This window comes from Schistocerca americana, chromosome 1, assembly GCF_021461395.2.
Source record: "Schistocerca americana isolate TAMUIC-IGC-003095 chromosome 1, iqSchAmer2.1, whole genome shotgun sequence".
Classification (NCBI taxonomy): domain Eukaryota; kingdom Metazoa; phylum Arthropoda; class Insecta; order Orthoptera; family Acrididae; genus Schistocerca; species Schistocerca americana.
This window is the reverse complement of record NC_060119.1, coordinates 643,900,465-643,926,156: the sequence shown is the minus strand read 5'-3', so window position 1 is coordinate 643,926,156 and position 25,692 is coordinate 643,900,465.

Sequence of the window (25,692 nt, the reverse complement as noted above, 5' to 3'; positions counted from 1 at the left end):
TACTGATTGTTTTTGATTGATAATGCTCGCCAAATATTAAGTCTGTCGGCACCAAATGCAGTCACAGTTTTTAGCCACCGACCTGCTCAATACGCCTCGCGGAATATATTTTTTTTCGTTACAAAATTCACTTAAAATTTCCGAAATTTCTACACGCCCATCGGAATAATTATGCCGTCGCTTTACCACACTTTTGATGTATGAAACACTGCTAGATCCGGCAACTTATCGTTTCCATCGGAACTACTACTACACACGTCCGAACTGTTTGATGGCTAGGCTTCCACTCCTCTCTAGAATACTCTAAGTCTTCTCTACTAGCAGAGAAAGGCGCGAGAAGAATATTGCTTTACTATTGGTCAGTTTACTCAACAGCCAATATCAAAACAACATTCTCCCACGTCAATCCGCGCTTTTCATCAACAACCAATCGCAAGATAGTAAACCTAACGACTGCACTTTTTACCGACGTAATTATCTAATATGCTGAAGTTTTGCTTATGCATAAAGTTATTTACTATTGCCATTTATACCTGAATAAACTTTCCCTTTACCATAAACTTACTTTACAAATCTATTCTACAAAAATCCCCTTTGTCCATATCCATACTTCTTCGAAATGTTCCCACACTAAATCCTACTACATAACTCGTCAAACAATTATCTTCATATTAACCTTAAACCACACTCACGCGTCATTTATACTACTAAAACACATTTATAACATCTTAAATACACAAAAAGACATAAGAACACTTCATGAAAATACTAGAACAGTTTATGAAAAACACTCTATTACTTTAGTGCACTCTAGTGGGCACAATCGAAACTAAAATCACAGTCCCCCTCTCCAATATTGACCTCTATCGGCTGATACATAAACTACGTGCGCGTCCTGTCTCCCGTCACCATCTGTCACTATCCAGCTCTGAGACACATCTCCCACTTAATCGCCTCCAAGGCAGGACCGTTATACGGCGTTGTCCATCTAAATTTTTCTATTTTTGAACAAAATAGTGATTAAAAGCCCTGAAACGGACAAAGGAAGTTCTTAAAAAATCAACTGAAACATCTCTCAGTGAGCGATAGCACCCTAGTTTCTGTGGCTTTCACATGACATTGTTGTCATTACACTACTGGTCAAGAAACATATACAAGGTGTGCATAAAGACCGGGAACCCTTTCAATTATTTATTGCGTAAGAACCAAACATTGTACAGATATCATACATACGTCACTCTGAAGAGAAATCTTGCAAGGTTTTTTTTTCACGTACACCACCACAGCGTAGTTTGGTAAGTTGCCGATAGTCAGCGCTAGTCGCAAACATGTCGAGTTCAGGTGCGGAGCGAGCTTTCTGTGTGTTGGAGTTAGACAAAAACAAATGTGCTACAGCTGTTCAACGGATGTTTAGAACCAAGCACGGTAAGAAGCCATCAACAAGGAAAGCCATTTACTACTGGCACAACAAATTTGTTGCGACAGGCTGCTTGTGCCCAGCAAAGAGAAGATGACGTCCCATTCTAAGTGAAGTGAATGTCGACCGCGTACGAAATCGGTGCGTAATGCATCCCACGAACTCGAAATGGCTCCAATGACAGTGTGGAAAGTCTTGCGACAGAAGCTGTCTATGAAACCATTCAGATTGGAGCTGGTGCAGAAGCTCAACGACGACGACAAAGACAAGCGTTTTGAGTTTTGTTCGCAGTTGCAACAATTGAATGAGAATGGGGATGGCATTGTTGATCGCTTAATTTTTAGCGATGAGGCCACTTTTCACACTAACGGGAAAGTGAGTAGACATAATTGTCGAATCTGGTGTACAAAGCATCCACAAGAATGCATTGAATTTTAGCGTTTTTCTCCAAAGGTAAATATTTTTTGTGCCTTGTCACGTCGAAAACTGTATGTGCCATTCTTCTTCGCCAAGAGTACTGTCACTGGATATTCCTACCTGGACATGTTGCAGCAGTGGCTGATGCCTCAAATGCAAACGGACTCTCCATTCATCTTTCAGCAGGATGGGGCTCCACCCCATTTTCATCGTGAAGTTCGTGGGTACCAGAACACGGAACCGCTGCATATATGGATCGGCGGTGCTACAGAAGGGGGACAGCTGTTTCATGAAATGGCCACCCATATCACCAGATCTCACTCCGTGTGTCTTTTTTCTGTGGGGACACATTAAAGATCGGGTGTATGTACCGCCTCTACCATGTGATGTCGCAGAGCTCCGGCAGAGAATACGGGAAGCGACTGCTACAGTCGACAATGCCATGCTGGGACGGGTATGGCAAGAATTCGATCACCGTATTGAAGACTGCCGGGTCACTGATGGATCGCACATCGAATGTTTTTAAGGAAAAACTTTCAGAGTTTCTCTTCAAAATGCAATATGTGTGACATCTGTACAATGTTTAGTTCTTGTGCAATAAATAATTGAAAGTATTCCCGGACATTATGTACACCCCGTACTATGCAACTGTTTCAAGTTGACAGCGCAGTTAGAAGATATGCTTTTTGATGCTTTTATGTTTTCTCTATCTATTTTCGGTTTTCAAGCGTTGTTTTTTTGTAATTTGGGTTGTTGCTATTTTGTCATTCTCGGAAATTATTAAGCCTGTAATTTGTTTTCATGCGGGGCACATAGCAGATGTGAAGCTCCAGAGTTATTAGGAATACATGTTTGGTTTAACATGAGACAATCACATTCCATGAGAGTGGCTGAAGCTGAAAAGTCGATGTTTGAGGCAACCAAATATGCTAGAATAACAGGGAGAAAGAAGAGGACGAGTGTAAAACGTAAACAAAGAAGATTATGCAACTGGAGTGTATTAGGAACGACAGAAGTGTGTCATACATCCTTGCAGAGGCGCCCGCATTGCCACCCGCGCTGCCCCCGCGCTATTCGTTCGTTTCTTTCGTCAGTCGACTCGATTGAATCGAGTTATCGAGTAGTTGTACTTTCCTCTGTAGCACGCGCGTTCGCGCCACGGTATTTTATACGTTTCTGTCTGGAACATAGATACCAAACACATACCTACGAGGAAAGTCACGGTCATTCTAGCGGTCTCGATACGCTATTCGGTCTGGCATTTGTTCGAGAAAAGTTGCGAATATTCTACTGTTTTCTTGTACAGAGAACCTTCGACACGTGGCGTTGTAAATACGGACTATTCGCTGAATAGGAAGCTAGGTTACATTCAGAAGCAGAAATATTAAGACTGAAGAGTGAATAAGTAAAAAGTCCTAGTTGAAGAAGGATCGCCGGCCGCGGTGGTCTCGCGCTTCTAGGCGCTCAGTCCGGAGCCGCGCGCCTGCCACGGTCGCAGGTTCGAATCCTGCCTCGGGCATGGATGTGTGTGATGTCCTTAGGTTAGTTAGGTTTAAGTAGTTCTAAGTTCTAGGGGACTGATGACCACAGATGTTAAGTCCCATAGTGCTCCGAGCCATTTGAACCATTTTTTTGATTTGAAGAAGGATCACTGTAATTAAAAAGAGATTAATGGGGCAGGTTCTTCAATACAAGCAAACGAGCACAAACTCCCTTAATGATCGTAATTCTGTTACGCAAGCGTTGTACAAAATATTTGCTTGTCTACCTGCATCTACTGCTACAGCAGAAAGAAGTATTTCAACATTGTGGTGTAAATAGACATGGCTGAGGTCGACAATGGAGGAGGATCGACTTCATGGCTTAGCTCTGTTGAACACTCACCCTGAAATTAATTGTCCTATTGACGCTGTAATTAACCAGTTTGCCAGGAAGAATAGGCGCATAGAATTCACCACTTGAGTAAGAGAACCACAACTGTAACTTTTTTATATCATGAGGTAGCATTGTCTTGTATATGTTATAATCAGTTTAAATAAAACTTTCTTAAATTTTGCATGTGAGTAGATTATGGTTTTATCGTGGTAAAAGTAAATGTAACTCAAGATGTCTGTAGCGACCCCTCCTTGACGTTTTTCTGTATCCGCCACTGCATGTATCAAATATGACTTTGAACTGAATTCTCCCAGAGTTAAATTTGCTGACACGTTTACCTTACGCACAAAAAAATTTTCCAGGTAGAAGTCTCGAATATTTTGAATTGTTTGAGGGTAAGGGTGAGGGTTGGAGATAAGTAGACTGCAGACCCTAACATTCTATAAAGAGAAAGGAAGGTTAATGCTGATAAATTATACATATAAAAGTAGCCTTAGTTTTATCACATCTAAATATTTCCAGAATAAAAACTAGTGGCTGAAGTGACATGACCGTAGTCTACTTTTTGGATAGACATTTTGTAACCTTTACTTAGTGTTTCAAGCATTTAAGTGAGATAGTCAGCGCATAGATTCCAACTATGAATCCGCATATAAAAATGTAATTTAATGATATTCACAAAAAATTGAAAAATAATGTGTTCAACTATTTATCAAAATATTCAGCGAAATCCACTCCCATTGTACAATTTTCGTACTATTAGGAGTTTATGCTTTTAAGTTAGAGCGGTGTAAACTTCATGAAAATGTTAGTATTTTTGCAGGCGTTCAGAAGCAAGTAACCTTAACAAGTTTTGTTTAATATGTTGGATAGAGTTTACTAAAGTACAACGTGGCATTCATTGAACGAAATAAGACCGAGACTTTTTAAAATGTAGGCTATTCAAGACAGTTGTACTCAATTAAAAATACTTATTTCATTATTTAAACACTAATTAACAATGGCTTTTTGTTAATTAACTTCTTACCGGAATGCAAGCAAAAACATTTACAACACGCGAACGAAAAGAAAGTTATAAGTTTTAGATTCCACAACATTCTGCCTTCATTTCCATCGCGTCCTTAAGTATGTAGGTTACTACTACTATCTTCGCGAATCAGCCTCAAAATCCAGCTACAGCCAGAACTCCGGATTTGAGCCATTTGTTGAGTGACAGCTGCAAAGTGCTATCATTTATACTCAGAAAACAGAATTGGTACCTTCTGCAGAGCATTACAAGTAATCAGATGTTGAGGATACAAATGTCGGTGAGGAAGAAGATGAAGAAGGAAATGAAGATGAAGGACAAAAAGCACAAGAGAAAGAGGATTAAGAAGACTTATAAAACTTTCAGTTTTTGTGACTAATATATATTTTCTGTACTAAAGGTAGTAATAGAGGTAGCTCTGTAATAAAGTTTACCAATAAAATTATAAGTGTTCACGGAAGCGTTTTCCTCCATTTCACTTGTTTTCCCAGATTCTTTTGGCCATGCTGGATTCGCCATTTTGAATTTTTCAATTATGATATAAAAATCGTTATGAGAAGGGTCAAAACACAATGATTTCCAATTTTGGCCATATTGGAGCAGAGTTTGAAATTTTCGCCACGTTTTCAGGATTCCGGTCCACCATGCAGCAGCAGACGCATTTCGCCTTGTTCTTCTTCGTATTTATTTAGCGTGTGGCAAAATCACACACAAATTTGATAAACACAGATCCATTTTAGTTCCGGAATAGTTTACTCACGAGGATGCATATATCATTAAGCCATACACTGTGAAATACAAACGCATTAATTTTCAGTTGTCGAGTGCCAACATAGGAAGACCATTACGCTAAATTTATTTTAATTTCTTACTTAAAGTCGCGCAGGTGACCATTACGTGAATTGGTTCAAATGGCTCTGAGCACTATGGGACTCAACTGCTGAGGTCATCAGTCCCATAGAACTTAGAACTAGTTAAACCTAACTAACCTAAGGACATCACAAACATCCATGCCCGAGGCAGGATTCGAACCTGCGACCGTAGCGGTCTTGCGGTTCCAGACTGCAGCGCCTTTAACCGCACGGCCACTTCGGCCGGCATTACGTGAATTATGAGTACGTTTGTTCACCACTTATTTGGCAGCTAGCAAACACAGTCCACTTGTTTTTAGAACCATATTAGTTCACATTTTTCGGGCATAACCCATTATCAAGACGTCTGTCAAAAGTAACAATTGTCATATAAGTACAAACACAACTTACAGATGGTGTCCCAGAGGCTAATGCATTCTCTAGTCAGCCACTCTCTACTGTTGCTGGCTGTTACTTTCAATTCCATGTAACTGTCACATCGTATCCTTCTTCCAGGAGGTCCTCTTCTTTTTCTTCCAGCACTTTCCTTCCAAGAACGTTAATGAAGAAAGTGTGGTGTCTGATGTCATGTCCTAAACTTCCTTAAATTCAGTGACAAGCAAATTTACGTACTGGATGAAAGAAGTTAATAAAGAATATCGCGTCCACGATTATTTATGCATTGTCGCTCACCTGACCATATACTACCGTTACAAAAACAACCAGGTGGCATTGCTGTTTTAGTGATTGGACCTTGCAGTAAGAGTCAACGGACGATTATTAACAAAAAAAATTTGATGCTGGGTCACAATGACATTACAGCTATGCCACTTGCTGGCAAATATGGATCGCTAGTTTTCATAAACTCGGCGCTCGGTTAGTTCACCATCAACGCTAAGATTGAATTCATGTGACACGATACGCTGTATTAAGCTCATTTATTTGGTACGTAAACTTGTTTGTCAATTATTTTTACTCTTATACGTCACCTATAAGTTGTGATTGTGCTTGCGTGATAATCGAAATGTTTTTCTCAGATGTTCTGATTATGGACTATGGCCGAAACACGTGAGCAAATGTAGTTTTAACAACAATAAGCTGTCAGAAAGACATGCTCAGCATAGTGGCTACTACTTGAAGGTTAGATCAGTTAGTAACTCAGACTGCCTCTTGCAACAATGAAACGACTGCTGCCACTTCTTCGGGAAACGTATGTTATTCTGACCTCTCAACAGCTACCCGTCCGATGTTTTGGTACCTACGTTATGACCACTGCTGTTGACAGGGCACCCAAGCCCCTCCATCTCCCTTCCCCACTCCCAACACGTCGGTATGTGACGTTGTTGGTTTTTTAAAGGCAGAATTTGACTAAAAATAAAAGCGATTGATAGGACACACCTTGAGAGATCCAGGAACAGTCAGTTCGGTAATGGACGGAAGTGAGAGGGTAAACGTCACAGAGGGAGACCACAGCTTGATTACATAAGCAGATTCCTCTGGTTGTAGGGTGAAGCAGTTATGCAGAGGCTCGCCCAGGATGTACTATCGTGGAGAGCTGCGCCAAACCAGGCTGTGGACTGAAGTCCACAATAACGAAGAAACCTAAAAATAAGAGGAAAAACAAATGTATGAAGAAATGAAGAATCTAGTACAAAATTATAGCAAGTGAACATTGCTATCATACTTTCTTCAGAACTCTATATCAACGGAACTTAACAGCGCAGTATGGTTTCGAGAAGCTTTTATGAAACTATTCCTATAGCCATGAACTCTCGTTGAACATTCACTCGTAATGCGTTTCTTCGTGCTACAATCACATCCTGGGTTGTGTGCAAGGCCGGGTTTATGTAGGTTGTTAGGTTTATACAGGAGAGGCTGCATGCTTGTGCTGTTTTATTTCCTGGCTCTAGCACTTCTGGGTGGGCATCACAGCCTCAAAAAATTTAAATAACAACTTCGTTGCATCAGGCTTTTAGTTAAAAGAGATTTTATCAAGCACTTCTAGCTAATTTGGAGCCCTTTGCTCATTCTAAACTGCACAATGGATGTCTACACATCTCATTCATAAGTGGTACACGAATTCTCTTATACAGGGTGGTCCACTGATAGTGACCGAGCCAAATATCTCACAAAATAAGCATCAAATGAAAAAACTACAAACAACGAAACTCGTCTAGCTTGAAGGGAGAAACCAGATGGCGCTATGGTTGGCCCGCTAGATGGCGCTGCCATAAGTCAAACGGATATCAACTGCGTTTTGTAAAATACGGACCCCCATTTTTATTAAATATTCGTGTAGTACGTAAAGAAATATGAATGTTTTGGTTGGACCACTTTTTACGCTTTGTGATAGATGACGCTGTAATAGTCACAAACGTATAAGAACGTCGTAGCATGTGACATTCCGCCAGTGCGGACGGTATTTGCCTCGTGATACATTACCCGTGTTAAAATGGACTGTTTACCAATTGCGGAAAAGGTCGATATCGTGTGGATGTATGGCTATTATGATCAAAGTGCTATGTATGCTGCTCGGTATCCTGGACGACATCATCCAAGTGTCCGGACCGTTCGCTGGTTGGTTACGATATTTAAGGAAACAGGAAGTGTCCATCCACATGTGAAACGTCAACTACGACATGCAATAAATGTTGATGACCAAGGAGGTGCTTTAGCTGCTGTCGCAGCTAATCCGCACATCAGTAGCAGACAAACTGCGCGTGAATCGGGAATCTCAAAAACGTCGGTGTTGAGAATGCTACATCAACATCGATTGCACCCGTACCATATTTCTATGCAACAGGAATTGCATCGCGACGACGTTGAACGTCGTGTACAGTTCTGCCACTGGGCACAAGAGAAATTACGTGACGATGACAGATTTTTTGCGCGCGTTCTATTTAGCGACGAAGCGTCATCCACCAACAGCGGTAACGTAAACCGGCATTATATGCACTATTGGGTAACGGAAAGTCCACGATGGTTGCGACAAGTGGAACGTCAGCGGCCTTGGCGGGTTGGTGTGGCATTTTGGAAGGAAGGATAATTGGCCGCCATTTTATCGATGACAATGTAAATGGTGCAATGTAGGCTGATTTCCTACGAAATGTTCTACCGATGTTACTGCAAGATGTTTCACTGCATGACAGAATGGCAATGTACTTTCAACATGTTGGATGTACGGCTAATAGCTCGCGTGCGGTTGAAGCGGTATTGAATAGCATATCTCATGACAGGTGGATTGGTCGTCGAAGCATGGCCCGCACGTTCACTAGGTCTGACGTCCACGGATTTCTTTCTGTGGAGAAAGTTGAAGGATATTTGCTATCGTTATCCACCGACATGCGTCAGCACATTGTCAGTGCATGTGCGAACATTACGGGAGGCGAACTACTCGCTGTTGAGAGGAATGTCGTAACACGTATTGCCAAATGCATTGAGGTTGACGGACGTCATTTTGAGCATTTATCGCATTAATGTGGTATTTACAGGTAATCACGCTGTAACAGCATGCGTTCTCAGAAATGGTAAGTTCACAAGGGTACTTGTATCACAGTGGAACAACCGAAATAAAATGTTCAAACGTACCTACGTTCTGTATTTTAATTTAAAAAACCTACCTGTTACCAACTGTTCGTCTAAAATTGTGAGCCATATGTTTGTGATATTACAGCGTCATCCATCACAAAGCGAGAAAAGTGGTCCAACTAAAACATTCATATTTCTTTACATTCTACACGAATATGTAATAAAAATGGGGGTTAAAAAAAACGCAGTTGATATCCGTTTGACCTATGGCAGCGCCATCTAGCGGGCCAACCATAGCGCCATCTGGTTTCCCCCTTCAAGCTAGACTAGATTCGTTGTTTGTAGTTTTTTCGTTTGACGCTTATTTCGTGAGATATTTGGACTGGTCACGATCCATGGACCACCCTGTATATATTTGACATTGTGTCAACTGTTACGGGCGATCTGAATTGTTATGTTGTTATTCAAAACCAGGTTCGTCAAAATCTCTAGTAATTTTTTGTTATTGATTACAGATTTCGACAGATCTGTGCTGTCATCATTGGATCTTGTAGCATATTCTACTGGCCATTAAAATGGCTACACCAATAAGATGACGTGCTACAGACGCGAAATTTAACAGACAGAAAGAATATGCCGTGATATGCAAATGATAAGCTTTTCAGAGCATTCACACAAGGTTGGCGCCGGTGGGACACATACAACGTGCTGACATGAGGAAAGTTTCCAATCTATTTCTCATACACAAACAGCAGTTGACCGGCGTTGCCTGGTGAAACGTTATTGTGATGCCTCATGAGGAAAAATGCGTAACATCACGTTTCCGACTTTGATAAAGGTCAAATTGTACCCTATCGCGATTGCGGTTTATCGTATCGCGACATTGCTGCTCGCGTTGTCGAGATCCAATGACTGTTAGCAGAATATGGAATCGGTGGGTTTAGGAGGGTAATACGGAACGCCATGCTGGATCCCAACGGCCTCGTATCACTAGCAGTCGAGATGACAGGCATCTTATCCTCACGGCTGTAACGGATCGTGCAGATGGGGACGTTTGCAAGACAACAACCATCTGCACGAACAGTTCGACGACGTTTGCAGCAGCATGGACTATCGGTTCGGAGACCATGGCTGCGGTTACCCTTGACGTTGCATCACAGACAGGACCGCCTGCGATGGTATACTCAACGAAGAACCTGGGTGCACGAATGGCAAAACGTCATTTTTTCGGATGAATCCAGGTTCTGTTTACAACATCATGATGGTCGCATCCGTGTTTGGCGACATCGCGGGGAACGCACATTGGAAGCATGTATTCGTCATCGTCATACTGGCGTATTACCCGGAGTTATGGTATGAGATGTCATTGGTTACACGTCTCGGTCACCTCTTGATCGCATTGACGGCACTTTGAACAGTGGACGCTACATTTCAGATGTGTTACCCTTCATTCGATCCCTGCGATACCCTACATTTCAGCAGGATAATGCACGACCGCAAGTTGCAGGTCCTGTACGGGCATTTATGGATACAGAAAATGTTCGACTGCTGCCCTGGCCAGCACATTATCCAGATCTCTCACCAATTGAAAACGTCTTGTCAGTGGTGGCCGAGCAACTGGCTCGTCACAATACGACAGTCACTACTCTTGATGAACTGTGGTATCGTGTTGGAGCTGCATGGGCAGCTCTACCTGTACGCGCCATCCAAGCTCTGTTTGACTCAATGCCCAGGCGTATCAAGGCCATTATTACGGACAGAGGTGGTTGTTCTGGGTATTGTTTTCTCAGGTTCTACGCTCCCAAATTGCGTGAAAATGTAATCACATGTCAGTTCTAGTATAATATATTTGTCCAATGAATACCCGTTTATCATCTGCATTTCTTCTTGGTGTAGCAATTTTAATGGCCAGTAGTGTATTAATAGTAGTTCATGAACTCTACAGACCTGCAAGCCATATAGTGACGTTGCGTCATTTTACAATAAAAGTAAGATCTAACAAAAACTAAAAGGAACAAAAGATTTGACAGTCTCCTGGTCACCATATATTGATGGCTTACAAAGTAAATGAGCTAATGCTGAAGTAGAAATGTTAAAGATGAACGGAGAGGAAAGCTTCATAAATACAGCTTCATAAATGCAACAGAAATGAGTCAGATTGAAAGTTCCAAGAGGTCACCTAACAAAGGTGTATGCGATTCTAAGGAGGGACTTATACTTATTACAACGATCTCCAGAAAGAAGTGAATAGAATTAACAGGACTGACCACTAATGATTTTAATGCGAAGGAGTCGGAAACCTATGTATACTACGAATATCAGTGGTCAATAATTACGTTAATTTGCCTGTTTTAATTATTTTAAGATTACTAACATATTTTAGAACAAGAATGATATTTACAATTTTACATGGCGTGCGCCAGGATCAAGGTCGGTGGCTGATTGTATATTAAATAATGATAGAATGAAGCATCTTATGATATATGTTCTTTATGATATGTTTCTTCATACACACAGGTAGCAACCATTTTCCTTCAGGCAGTAAGACAGAGCTATCATCAAAGTTGAAGAAACCAAAGAAACTTCAAAAGAAGTTATGAAAGGAGCCATTCAAAGTATGTCTCCTGTCGGAAATCGTATTAAAAATCTTTATCAGGACAAACTCCAAAAAATTATTGCTTCATTATCAAACAATAAATACTTAGGTATAGAGTGGACTAATGTGAGACCTGCGTCATCGGAAGCAGCCTTAGAAGCACTTGGTAAAAGAAAGAATACAGATGGGAAAAGACGACTCAGAATTTGGAACATAGATGATAGAGAGGCTATTAAGGAAAAACGTATAAGTAATTGGAAACTTCCTGGCAGATTAAAATTGTGTACCGGACCGAGACTCAAACTCGGGACCTTTGCCTTTCGCGGGCAAGTGCTCTTTTCTTTCAGGAGTGCTAGTTCTGCAAGGTTCGCAGGAGAGCTTCTTTAAAGTTTGGAAGGTAGGAGACGAGGTACTGGCAGAAGTAAAGCTGTGAGGACGGGGCGTGAGTCGTGCTTGGGTAGCTCAGTTGGTAGAGCACTTGCCGTGAAAGGCAAAGGTCCCGAGTTCGAGTCTCGGTCCGGCACACAGTTTTAATCTGCCAGGAAGTTTCACATCAGCGCACGCTCCGCTGTAGAGTGAAAATTTCATTCTGGAAGTAATTGGAAGTTTGTACTTGCTGGGCAACATAGAGAATTCAAAAGGAAAGCTGTGAAACATATAGTGCGACAGGTGCATCAACACTCATGGGAGATGTTCATAAGTGTCTTAGACCAAGACGTACACAGTAGATCGCAATACGCAAACAGTCATGAAAGCCTTGAACAAGAAATAAAGAAAAAACATTGCCTCACTGAACCTTGTACTAAATGAACTGTGCATAACTCATTATATTGATTCAGTGTGTACATAGAAGACCGTAGATTACACTCGAGAAAGACTGTGAAACGATATACTGCATCCATTTACTATGGAGGAGCTGCAAGATGTATGAAGAATAGGAAAGCTACTGGAATGGATGGAATAAATGCCAAATTGATTCAGCATTGATGCTTGTTACTATATGATAGATAATCCTTGGGCAGTTAATGCTTTTAAATCTTGTGTGATATACGACATATATTTTCCTATAGTCACCTCTGAAAGAGAGATTTTAAGCGTAACCTCGATTAGTTTAGTGAATTTTACATAACTTGTGAATATTATACATGTACGTCTACAGCTACATATATACTCCGCTAGCCACCAAGCGGTGTGTGGCGGAGGGCACTATTCGCGCCAAATTCATAGTCCCCCCCCTCTGTTCCACTCGCGGGTCGCGCAAGGGAGAAACGACCATCTGAACGCCTCAGTACGAGCTCTAATTTCTCTTATCTTTGTATGGTGATCATTGAGCGATTTGAAAGTTGGTGGTAATAATATATGCTCTCATCCTCGGCGAAGATCGGATTTTGGTATTTAATGAACAGCCCCTTCCGTTTAGCGCACCGTCTACCTGCAAGTGTGTCCCACTTCGAGCTTTCTATGAGATTTGTAGCGCTCTCGCGTTGGCTAAATATACCAGTTACGATCTTGCCGCTCTTCTTTGGACATCCTCAATCTCTTGAATCAGACCCACATGGTAAGGGTCCCATACAGATGGACAATAAGACTGGACGAACTAAGGTATTGTAAGCAATTTCCTTTGTTGAAGGACTGCATCGCTTCAGGATTCTACCACTAAAACCACAATTTAGAGTTCGCCTTTCCCGTTACTTGTGTAATCTGATCGTTCCATTTGAGATTATTTCGAATAGTCACACCTAGATACTTGACGGAGATTACCGCTTCCAGAGATTGGGCATTTATTTTGTACTCGTACATTAATGGGGATTCTCGCCTTGTTAGTTACACTTAATAGGCTACACTTTCTAGGTTACACTTACTAATATTGAGAGATAACTGCCAGACATTATACCATGCACTTATTTTCTGCAAATCCTCATTGATTTGTTCACAACTTTCGTGTGATACTACTTTCCTGTAGACTACGGCCTCATCGGCAAACAGTATAATGCCGCTATCAATACCATCAACCAGATCGCTTATGTAAACCGTAAAAAGCAGAAGACCTATTACGCTGCCCTGGGGCACACCTGACGTTACGCTTGTTTCTGTCGAAGTCTCCCCATTCAGGACGACATACTACTCCCTGTCGGTTAGAGAACTTTCTATCTAACCGCGTATGTCATCGGATAAACCTTAAGCGCGTACTTTTTGGAGCAAGCGACAGTGCGGAACTGAGTCGAACGCCCTTCGAAAGACGAGGAACATGGCATCAACCTGGGAGCCGATATCTAGAGCCTGTTCGATAGCATACACAAAGAGGGCCAGCTGTGTCCCGCATTACCGCTGTTTCCTATTTCCTAAAACCGTACTGGTTTCTCCAGATGAGCTTCTCTGAGTGTAGAAAGGCCATTATTTCCGAACAGAAAACATCTTCCATGATTCTACAACAAATCGATGTCAGTGAAATTGGACGGAAATTATGTGCATCCGATTTTCTACCCTTTATAGACTGCTATGACCTGGGCCTTTGTCCCATGGAACTTTCCGCTGTTCCAATGATCCCTGATAGATGATAGATAAGGATGGTGCTATATTTGTGGCATAGTCAATATAAAATCTTACGGGGACACCGTCTGGGCCAGATGCCTTCCTGAGGTCGAAGGATCTTAACTGTTTCACAATCCCAGATACACTAAACACTATGTCAGCCATCCTTGCGTTTGTTCGATAGTTGAAAGGGGGAATGGTGCTGCAGTCTCTACCGTAAACGAGTTTTTGAAAGCTAGATTTAGAATTTCGGCCTTCTGTTTATCATTACCCATACTGTCAGCAAGAGATGGTAGTGAATTATTTGCAGCGTTCATATAGTTTACCACGACCAAAATTTTATGGGGTTACTTTTAGCATCTGCAGATAAAATATTGCTTTCAAATTCATTAAAAGAATCTCTCATTGACCATTTGACAGTTGCTTTCATTTTGCATAATTTCTGTTTGTCAGCGGGGCAGTGACTACGTTTAAAACGACTGTGCAAAATTCTCTGCTTTCTCAGCAACTTCCGAATCTGTTTGTTTAACCCATATATTTTTGCTAGGCACATATTTCTCTATCACGTGGTAGAAGATGCTCAATATCTTTGTGTCCCGCGATGAATGCTTGGAGTTGACTACAAAGATATTCATCAGCGGTGAATGCTTGGAGCTGACTAGGAAGGTATTCGTTAATGACACTTTTATTTACGCTGTTTCTTTGTTTTTTTTTTTTTTTTTGCAACTTCCACTGACATAGAAGCCACAATGACATTATGGTCGCTAATACCTTCTTCTACATTAGCTTCCTCAAAAAGATCAGGTCTGTTTGTCATCAAGATATCTAATATGTTCCCATCTGGAGTTGGTTTTCTTATCCAATGCTCAAGGTTGTATGTTGATGACGCTCCTAGATTAACTTCACACTAGTCTTTGCTTCTGCCCCCTGTGATAAACGTGTAATTTTCCCAGTCAGTGGTCGCCAGATTAAAGTCTCCACCTATAACTAATGAATAATTTGGATATTTATTTCCTGTGTACACTCGACTTTCCCTGAAACGTTCTGCGACGTTTATTGAGGATGCTGGTGGTCTATAAAAACATCCTAATACAATTGTCACTCCTTGTCTAATTGACAGCTTCATCCAGACTATTTCACTGTCTGACCCAGTATCGATCTCAACCGTGTTGAAACAGCTTTTAACTGGAATGAACACACCACCTCCCCTAGCATAAGTCCTATCCTTCCTAAACATTGTTCAATCCGAGTTCAAAATTTCACTGCTATTTAAGTCTGGTTTCAGCCAGTTACGGTACCTAATGCAATATTGGCATTGCTACTGTTTATTTCGGGGAGTAGCTCAGGGATCTTGCTACAGACATTTCGACAATTTACTAACATGAGATTTAGCATATTTAAATCCTTTGGAATGGCCTGTTTAGGTGGACTAACAATTTTTACAGTTAGAACACCCACATCAGTGTCATGAACTAGTAATTTTTCAGGCCAACGGTTTGTTTCCCGTGGGGAGGAACGTAATATAAAAAAAAACCTATGAGCACGCCACAAGTACTGCGCTATCCATGTAGCTGCTTCCTGTGTGTAGTGCACCCCCGATCTATCGAGGGACGTCCTACAACCTTCCACCCCACAGCGTAGGTCAAGGAATCTACAACCATTTTCGTCACAGGGTCGACATAGCCTCCTGTTTAGATTCTCCACTCAACTCCAAACCCGGCCCACTCTGGGTACGATGCTGCAAATCCTCAGCTTGACTTCCACTCCTCGGGAGATGGACACCGCCTTCGCCAATTTAGCCAGCCGTTGAAAGGACCCAAGGATTTCCTCGGAACCCCGACGACTGCCATCGTTGGTGCCGACATATGCAACTGTCTGCAGCTGGCTGCATCCCGCACGCTCGATAGCCGCCGGAAGAGCCTCTTCCACATCCCGGACAAGGCCCCCCGGCAAGCACACCGAGTGAACGATGGACTTCTTCCCCGCCCTAGCCGCTATGTTCCTGAGGGGCTCCATGACGCGCCTAACACTGGAGCTCCCAATAACTAACAAACATCCCCACGTGCCTGTCCGGACCTTGCTGAAGGGGCGGCTATTACCCTGGCAGAAGGTGCATTCTGATATGGCTCAGCCTTCCCCCTCCCCCCAGCATCAGATAGCACATTGAATCTATTAGCAAAGTAATTTGGCAGGAGCCTGCGCCCCCACATGCAGCCTTCACATTGAGGCTCGAGACCTTGACACAGACGGCCACCTACACTGAGATGAGAGTGGGCAGGCCGGCTCAGTCGCACCTGTGGTCGGCTCAGTCACAGACAGCTGTGACAGATACCCCCCTGCACATCGAGCACAGCAGAGGCTGCCCCGAGCACCCCATCCCCACCGCACCTCAAGGTGTCACTCTGGAGCTTGTTGACTATGGCCAACAAAGCTTCCACCTGCATTTGGACTGTGGGCAACTCCTCCTCCATACGCACACAGCAGGCACAGTCCCTATCCATCTAGCTAATATGCGATTTACTATAAGAAACTTAAGGAAACCTACTGCCACACAAGGTTAACAGCTACACTCTAGTTGGCAGAAAGGACACTCCACAATGATAACAGTAAAAATGTATGGTAGAAGCTAGATCTGGTGCTTATTTTCCTGCTTGGGGCTATTTAGTGAATACTAAAGAAAAAGAAACGCTGACCTATAGTAAAGTGCTGGGGGCTATGTGGTGAGTGTTATTAGAGAATTAAACAGTAACCTACGGTAAGTTACACCTACTGATTATCCCGTGTATTTATAAAGTAAACAAACGTTTACGCACAAGCGAAAATGACCCAAATAAAACTGCTACCCTCAATGTATCGAGTCTAAATGACACTAATAAACGTAAATACTGAGTATTGTACGCTGACAGATGCAGGCACAAAACAAAACCTTTAGCTAAATAACAGTTCAGAATGTAAACCACAAAGACGAACGCTATTTCATAGGAAACGATGGGCTTACATTATACGATCACTATAGCCCACAACAAGCTAAGGAATTTAAGCAGACGGCGAAGTGCGTTTTAGCTTTCTGCTAACTAAACTGTATGTAAGAAGGGCTCAGAAGTTGTTTTATAACACTGATTTACTCAGATATTGTAGTGTAACACTAATTCACCACGTATTTTAAGTTTGCTTAACTGTTATGCTTGCGGTTGCGATTGTGAAACGTATACATTTGAGTAAACACTTCCGGGCTAAGTTGCCGTGGTCGATCTGTAGAACTTCTTCTCCCTGACGTTTCGTTCTCAACTACGGAGAACATCTTCCGAGGTGAGTCAACGAGTGGCTACTAGGAGTTGGGGCCGCCGCTTATATGGATATCGTAGGGGGCGCCACCGCACGTCACGTGGCGTCGATGTGCAGCTATCTCTGGCTATCGTCTGTTCTCTCGATTGCAGGCAGTCGATTGCCACGTGATTGATGCAACGTCGACCGCCATATCTTATCCAATTTTAATCCTTCTTCTTTACGATTAAAATTTTATTGATGTTTGTGGATTTCAATTGCCTCTCTATACATACGTGTATAATAGTGCGACGTCCTCGCTAGCACGCTTGTTTCACCAAATTTTATTTCGTGATCTCCATCTTTATAAACATGTTCCGCTACTGCCGATTTGTCGATATGTCCCAAGCGACAGTTTCTTTTGTGCTCCGTCAACCGTGTATTGATGCTTCTTTTTATAGTTCCTATTTAAACCCTGCCACAACTACACGGAATTTTATATACCCCTGGGGTGGCTAGGGGGTGACGAGCATCTTTTGTTGATCTTAAGCATTCACTAATTTTCTTAGTAGGTCTAAAAATGGTCTCTACCTGAAACTTGGCTAGTACTTTCCCAATGCGATCCGTGATATTATGGATGAACGAAAGAAATACTTTTCCAGCTGATGGTTGTTGCTGTCTCCTATTTTTAAGCATTTTTCTATTTGGGTGAAGTGCTCGGTTAATCTCGTTTTTCGTATAACCATTTTTCGCAAAGGCCATTCGTAAATGATTTAGTTCTTCTTGTAGGTAGCCTGGTTCACAAATATTATTGGCCCTATCCACTAGTGTTTTTATAACCCCCCTCTTTTGCCTAGGGTGGTGGTTTGAGTTCTTATGGAGATAGCGATCAGTATGTGTACCTTTCCTGTAGACCTTAGGGCCTAAGGTCCCATCCGCCCGTTTGATAACTGATACATCCAAGAAGATAAGTTGTCCATTCTTCTCCTTCTCCATAGTAAATTTAATGTTTGGGTTGATGCTATTTAAGTGTACCAGGAAATCATTCAAGTCTTCTTCCTCATGATTCCATATTACAAAGGTATCATCCGCATACCGATACCACTTCGAGGGGCTTTTTTGGCCGACTGCTATTTATTTTTGTTGTAGTCTTCTGGTCTGATTGAAAGTATGGGAGTAGAGAGTAAAGATCCCCGATTTTTAATTCAGGTCACCTGTTTGAAGCTGCTCATTTACGTAGTAATTAAGCTTTCAGCAAGTGTAAAAATTATGTTTCGATATTACTTTACTTCTTGATCACTTCCAATTCTGCTTAACGGTGTTTCTGAAATGGGGATCGGCTGTGTCTTTTTTGCACTGTTCTTGAATTTGTGGGGTAGCTCAAATGATGTAATTTCAGTGTTTGGCTTGATATTAGCGTTTCTGTCCCCATCCTCCGTTAAAGAGACCAAACTTTCCTACTGCTGTGGGAGTAGTTTAGATTTCCATTGAGTCTTCACGTCTAGCTTTTGGAGACTCATTTCTGGATGAACGCACTATTCATTGATCTTTGTTTCGAAATGTATGTAATTCGCTGTGTTTAGGAGACTGAAATCATATTATTCCTCATCGCAAAACACATGATAGTGTTTTGCCGAAGGTCCAAAACGACCTGAAGCACCGAAACTGGTATCCATATAGTAAACCACATTGTGAGGGCAGCTGTAGGTGTTCCATTTTATTACACCAGTGAACGGCGAAGTCTGTCAGACCTCCAGTCACATGGATGGACATACAATTGCCGATGATATTTTGCTGCTGAAGATTTTAAAAATGCCCGCCAGCGGCAGCAATATAGCTTCTGCAACCTTGCAAAACAGATCAACACATATGTTACGGTTGGCATTGCGATCGATTCAAAGGCAGTTACAGTCGCCTCTCTCATGTCATCTACCGTAGGTGGCTTTGTGGCGTAGACTGTCTCCTTTAAGATTTCCTCACAGGAAGAAGTCTAACGGCGTTAGATCGGGAGATCTGAGTGGAGACTCAGCACTTCCTCGTCGGCCTGCCTACCTGTCGTCAAACATTCATCAACGACTTGCCGCTTGTTAGGACGATAATTTGACGGTGCAACATCTTGTTTAAAAAATCAATCCTCATTTCCGTGCAGTTGTTGAACAGCTGGTAGAAGTTGTGCCTGCGACATGGTGAGATACCTTACACCTCTCACTGTTCCCTCGAAAAAGAGTGGCTCTCCACACTACACTGACGATCCACGAAGAGTAGCAGTTCATTCTTCCGTAACAAAGGAATTGTCTCTTCCCCAGTACACACAGTTATGGCGATTGAAGGTCGCACTAAATTCCAACATCGCCTTATCGGACCAAACAGTGGCATCAGTCAACTGTTCACTGTCGCAAATCCATTCGCAAAATCTGAGGAAACTACACACTTATCGCGTGAAGCAACTGGAAACGAAAAGTTGCCACTTTGTTAGCTTGAAAATAGGGTGAAGACTTGGTATGCTTACACGTAGCTCACGCGCAGCTGGCCGTACGGACTTGTCGTGACAGTTTGTACCACTGCCTCCACCGTTCTTCCGATCTCTTTCTGCCACACCGTCCCTGCTACAGATCAGGCACACTTCCTTCTCTTTCAGATTTATCTCGTAATTTCTTTATGGTAACATATGACGATGGAGCAATATCAGACTCTGCTCTCCATCGTCTCTGCATTTTAAATCCATCCAAGGACAAGTTTTCAGCTCTCTTGTTATTTAGGTCTAGTGACTGGCAACAGAAAATAAACAAATAAATGAATGGCTACACACATTAGTCATGAGAGCACCATACCTGTTGTCTCTTCCAGCTGCTGTTACGTCGCGCCGGCCGGTGTGGCCGTGCGGTTCTAGGTACTTCAGTTTGGAACCGTGTGACCGCTACGGTCGCAGGTTCGAATCCTGCCTCGGGTGACATTTGCAATATCCTTTTTACGATTTCTAGCCAGAGTCAATGTAAACAATTCCTGCTCATTACATGTTTCACGCGACGCCGTGTGAAGAGGAACCGTCTGTTTGTTTCCCATTACAAACAAAAATATTTTTAAATCGGACTTTTGCGGGCACATTCGATAGTGTAGTCCGATATTTGTTTTACGGATATATGTTGACAAAGGTAGTATAAAACGAAGAATAAACAGCAATCCAGCAGCGACTCAGTAGCGTTCCATGCTTGGCAGTAGCAGTCGGCGCTGCAGTTCTATCGCTGCTGGAGTACTGTTTATTCTTTGTGTTTTACTGTCCCCGTTAATATATATCGATAAAACAAATATGGCGCTAGACTAATCTGGGACATTTCTACCGAAAGGCCACGAAAAAGTCCGTTTTAAAAACGATTTTTTGTATGACGGGAAATAAACCGACGCTTTCTGTCGACCCAAGGCATGAAAGACGTGATGAGCACTGTTTATGTGGGCTGATCAGATTATAACGCCTCAGTTACTACAACAGTGAAAACCCCAATGTGGGACACCTTGTACACTACAGTACACAGGAACCTACAAAATTGTCCTTCTGAAGTAATTTCTGCACGTACGTATTATTTCCAATTAGAAAATCTTAACTTTACTGTTGCTAAAACACACAAAAATTGTCTATTTAATATAGCATATGTAATAAGAACTGTTTTTCTCAAGACCATTCTGTAAAAGAAATTTACAAACACATCCATTATCCAACAAAATTTTTGGTCTGTTAATCGTTGTTCAACCAGTTAGCAACAAGATGTATGTTTTGATGACATCGCATTGGTGCAATACGCCATGAAACGTCCTAGAAAAAAAGTGATCAGTTCTGATGAAAATTTATGACTTCGTCCCCTTTAAAACTTGGATTAAGCAGCATTGGTTCTAATTTTCTCGTCCAATAAAGTGTACTAATATGAAATACAGGGCACAACTTTAGAAAAGAACCCTGGTATGTATCGGTGGAGAACAGCATTGTACGAGTGAATCATGGACTGTGAGAAAACAGGAAAGAAAAAGAAGTTTGTTTTTCAGAAACGTGCTGAAAATTAAGTAAGTGAGAAGAAATAAGGTTCCTGTTCTACGAGAAATGAAATCTTTATGAATTATTACATAATTACAAGGAATCGAAGTTATGATACGCGGTATGACTTCATCGAATAACGTGTGCTAGACGGAGCCGTATAAAAATTTATAGAGGAAGATATTGAAATATACAAGATGGTCAGAACCAGTCAAAACTTGTAACGGTGTTACAGGGTAGACTGTGCTGCGAGATAATTATTTAGAAAAACAAGTTTGTAACATTGCGCCATTTCCGAGTTAATTAACATCGAAATTACGCAGCCAGGCCGATAAGGGCACAAATTCATGCGATCCGCCAGAGATGCTGTTGCCAAACATGTTCTTCGTTAAGTTTCCTAAAACTGAACAAGAGCCGGACATGCGATAGTAATAAGAATAGAATCTCAGCCGAAGGCCAGTCTCGTGAGCCATCATTTACGTTATGAGAACAGCTGATTTTAACTGTATCTGGCGGGTCGCTAGAATTTGCGCGCGCAACGGCCTGATTGGCTAATTTCAACAGTAATTAATTCGGAAACGGGGCAACGTATGGAATTTTTTTTTTTCTTAACAGTTATTTCTCAGCACATCTTACCTTGTAATACCCTTACAAGATTTTCAGATTTTTTCTGACCACCCTGTACATAACAAATGATTGAAGACGTCGAATGTAGGTCCTGTTCTGACATGAAAATGTTGGTGAAGCAGAGGGAATCCAACATGTCAGTAGAGTGACGACTCGGCACGTTCCTATCCCAGAAAAGTCTAGATCCTGGTAGTTTCAGAATATGAGGGACACTTTGGCAGTAACAGCTTGAATAAAGCATACAGCTTTTCGCATTTATTTTAATCCTTCCAAGACGATTACTATATCCACAATGAATTTTTACTCTGCAGGGGAGAGGGCGCTGATTTGAAACTTCCTGGAAAATTAGAACTGCGTGGTGCCCGATCGGAAGTTGATCCTGGGATCATTGCCTTTGGCGGGCACGTGGTCTACCGACTAAGATATCCAGGCGTGACTCAAGACCCTTCTCACAGCTTTGCCTTAGCTACGTTTACGCACTATACTTTGTCAGGAGTGTTAATCGGGGAAGGTATGAAGGACAAGTTCTGTGAACCTTGCAAAGTAGGAGCTAAGGTACAGAGGAGGTGAATCTGTGAGGGCGGGTCGGTTGTCATGTTTGGATAATTCAGTCAGTGGAGCACTAGCCCGACAAAAGCAAAGAGCCTAGGTTGAACCTTCCAAGAATTTTTACGGTAAATAATACACTAAGATAGTAAGTATTAGAGTTTTTGAAGATAGGCTGGAGATAGTATTAAACTGGAATCCGTATCTCGAACTGCGTTCTCCAGATTTAATGACTATTCTTTATGAACTCAGGAGTCTTACGCCCTGACATCAGTTACAGCTCCTTATCTAGAAGGCAGATGGTCTTAATACCCAAAACTGAGGCCCACGGGGAGTCATGTTTGCTATCACCTTCTACTTTCGGGTTCTCTTAAAACTATCACTACTTCCCGGAAGGAGCGGAGACATGTAGCACATAGTATCTTCTGGAGCCCTGGTTGCTGCGCCTACTTGACATTTGGTCTACAAGCCACTGGAAAAATAGGTAGCTCAGGTTGACCTGTGATCGCTTATCAGCCTCCAAAAATCACTAGCAGAGACAGTACTAAAATTTGAATTGCTTCCTACTACCCTTATTATTCGTACGTACTAGAAATATCATGAGTTTCTGACGATTCATTAATGCTGCTGTAACAAGTGTCCCAATAAAAGACAGCGACAGTCATCTTTACTAGCCGTACGAAGTCTAATGGAATAGCCATTCTTTTTCTGGAACGGGAGAACATGGCAACCCTGGTTTTTAGTAGGGCGACATAAAAACTCTCGCTTCCACAAAGTTCTACATCCTTCGACACCGACAGTGTGTCTACCATGTAACATGTTCGATAAAGCAATCGAATATACCTATTCACGGAAAAAATATATGCTTAAATATCAAAAGACATGCATGGGCTTTCTGAAACAGCCCCTTCTCATACTTTATTCACATCATCATCGTGGGCTCATTCGAGAGTTACTAGATATTTTACCGAAGCTCAATAGATGGTTCAAATGGCTCTGAGCACTATGGGACTCAACTGCTGAGGTCATTAGTCCCCTAGAACTTAGAACTAGTTAAACCTAACTAACGTAAGGACATCACACACATCCATGCCCGAGGCAGGATTCGAACCTGCGACCGCAGCGGTCCCACGGTTCCAGACTGCAGCGCCAGAACCGCGCGGCCACTTCGGCCGGCAAGCTCAATAGAATTATTTTCAAAAGCTACTACGTAGAAACGTCAGTAGGAGTTTAAAATACAAGCTCTCCCTATGCAGTTTAATTGATATGGGTTAAAAAACTGATACAAAATGAAACAAACAGAGGATTTAATATTTTGCCCGACGTTAATGGATTGCACGATTGTAATTGGTTACATCATGCAGCACCGTCGAATTAATATCGGTATTATTTTGCTGATGATTGATTTTGCATCGCATTAGGGCCGCTAACAGTGGACAACTAGGACACAGAGCCTGCTACGCCCTCGAGCGGCGTTCCAAATGAAACGGGACGTAAATGTTAATTTAATTAACTCACCGGCGCTGGGCGCCAGCCCACGGGCATTGTCCCAGACTGCCCCCGCTGCCCTAGTTGAAAAAGAAAACTAGACAATAAAATGAAAACTCTGGCCCCTGCCGAGACACGGCCTATTCCCAGCATACAACTGGAACAGACTGTCAGGGATCGTACAATTGTATTACGATGTATTTGTAAGAGCTAAAGATAAAAAGAGAAAAATACCCCACTGCAAATGTCGGTAACTTTCGGTCAGGTGTTTTTCTTTTTTTTTTTTTTTAATTTCAAGTTTATAGAACCTCCTGAAGCCGTAGCACTTAAATGTGTTTTACTTATTATATCCGCCTTAAAATCATCGGCTACGCAGAAGTGGTGAAAATCTTTGAGACTTAGTACTGATCGCTGATTACTTCACCCACAGCAGCAAAACAATGTCCCCTTACAGGAAGCATGAACGATGAAGCGCCAAGGAAATTGGTATACCCATGCGTATTCAAATACAGTGATATGTAAACATGCAGAATACGGCGCTGCCGTCGGCAACGCCTATATAAGACAACATGTGTCTAGCGCAGATGTTGGGCCAGTTACTGCTGCTATAATGGCAAGTTATCAAATTGTATCGAGCGGATGGGCGTGTGCAGGTATGGAGTTACAGACGGCGTACGAACGATGGAACTCAGCATCCCCGAGGTAGCAATGGTGTGAATGTTTTCCCGTACAACCATTTCACGATTGTACCGTGAATATAAGGAATCCTGTGAAACCCCAAAACACCGACATCGCTGCGGCCGGCAAAAAAATCCTACAAGAATGGGACCAACGACGACTGAAGAGAATCGTTCAGCGTGACAGAAGTGGAACCCTTCCGCAGATTCCTGCAGATTTCAATGCTGGGCCATCAACAAGTGTCAGCGTGCGAACCATTCAACGAAACATCATCGATATGGTCTTTCGGAGCCGAAGACCCACTCGTGTACCCTTTATGACTGCGCGACACAAAAGCTTTACGCCTCGCCTGGGTTGTTGATCACTGGAAACATGCTACCTGGTCGGACGAGTCTCCTCTCAAATTGTATAGAGCGGATGGGCGTGTACAGGTATGGAGACAACCTCTTGAATCCATGGACCTTGCATGTCAACAGGGAACCCTTGCGCGCGCGCGCGCACACACACACACACACACACACACACACACACACACACACAGACACACACACACAGAAAACTTGAACAGATGCATAGTTTCGAATGAGCGTATACATTAACCATGTTGAGAAATTAGCACAAAACTCATACGAAATTTCATTTATTTTTTATCCAAAATGTTCCAAACATTGCTGAGGAATTAGTATCTGAATTTGCATTCTGTTAGTATTCGAGAAATGCATCATCCAACTCCGGCAAATATCTCTTATATTTACTTTCTCGTGTAAAATCTACTTTCCTCTTTTTTTTTTTTCATGCGTCAATGATGTCAAGTTGGGGTGT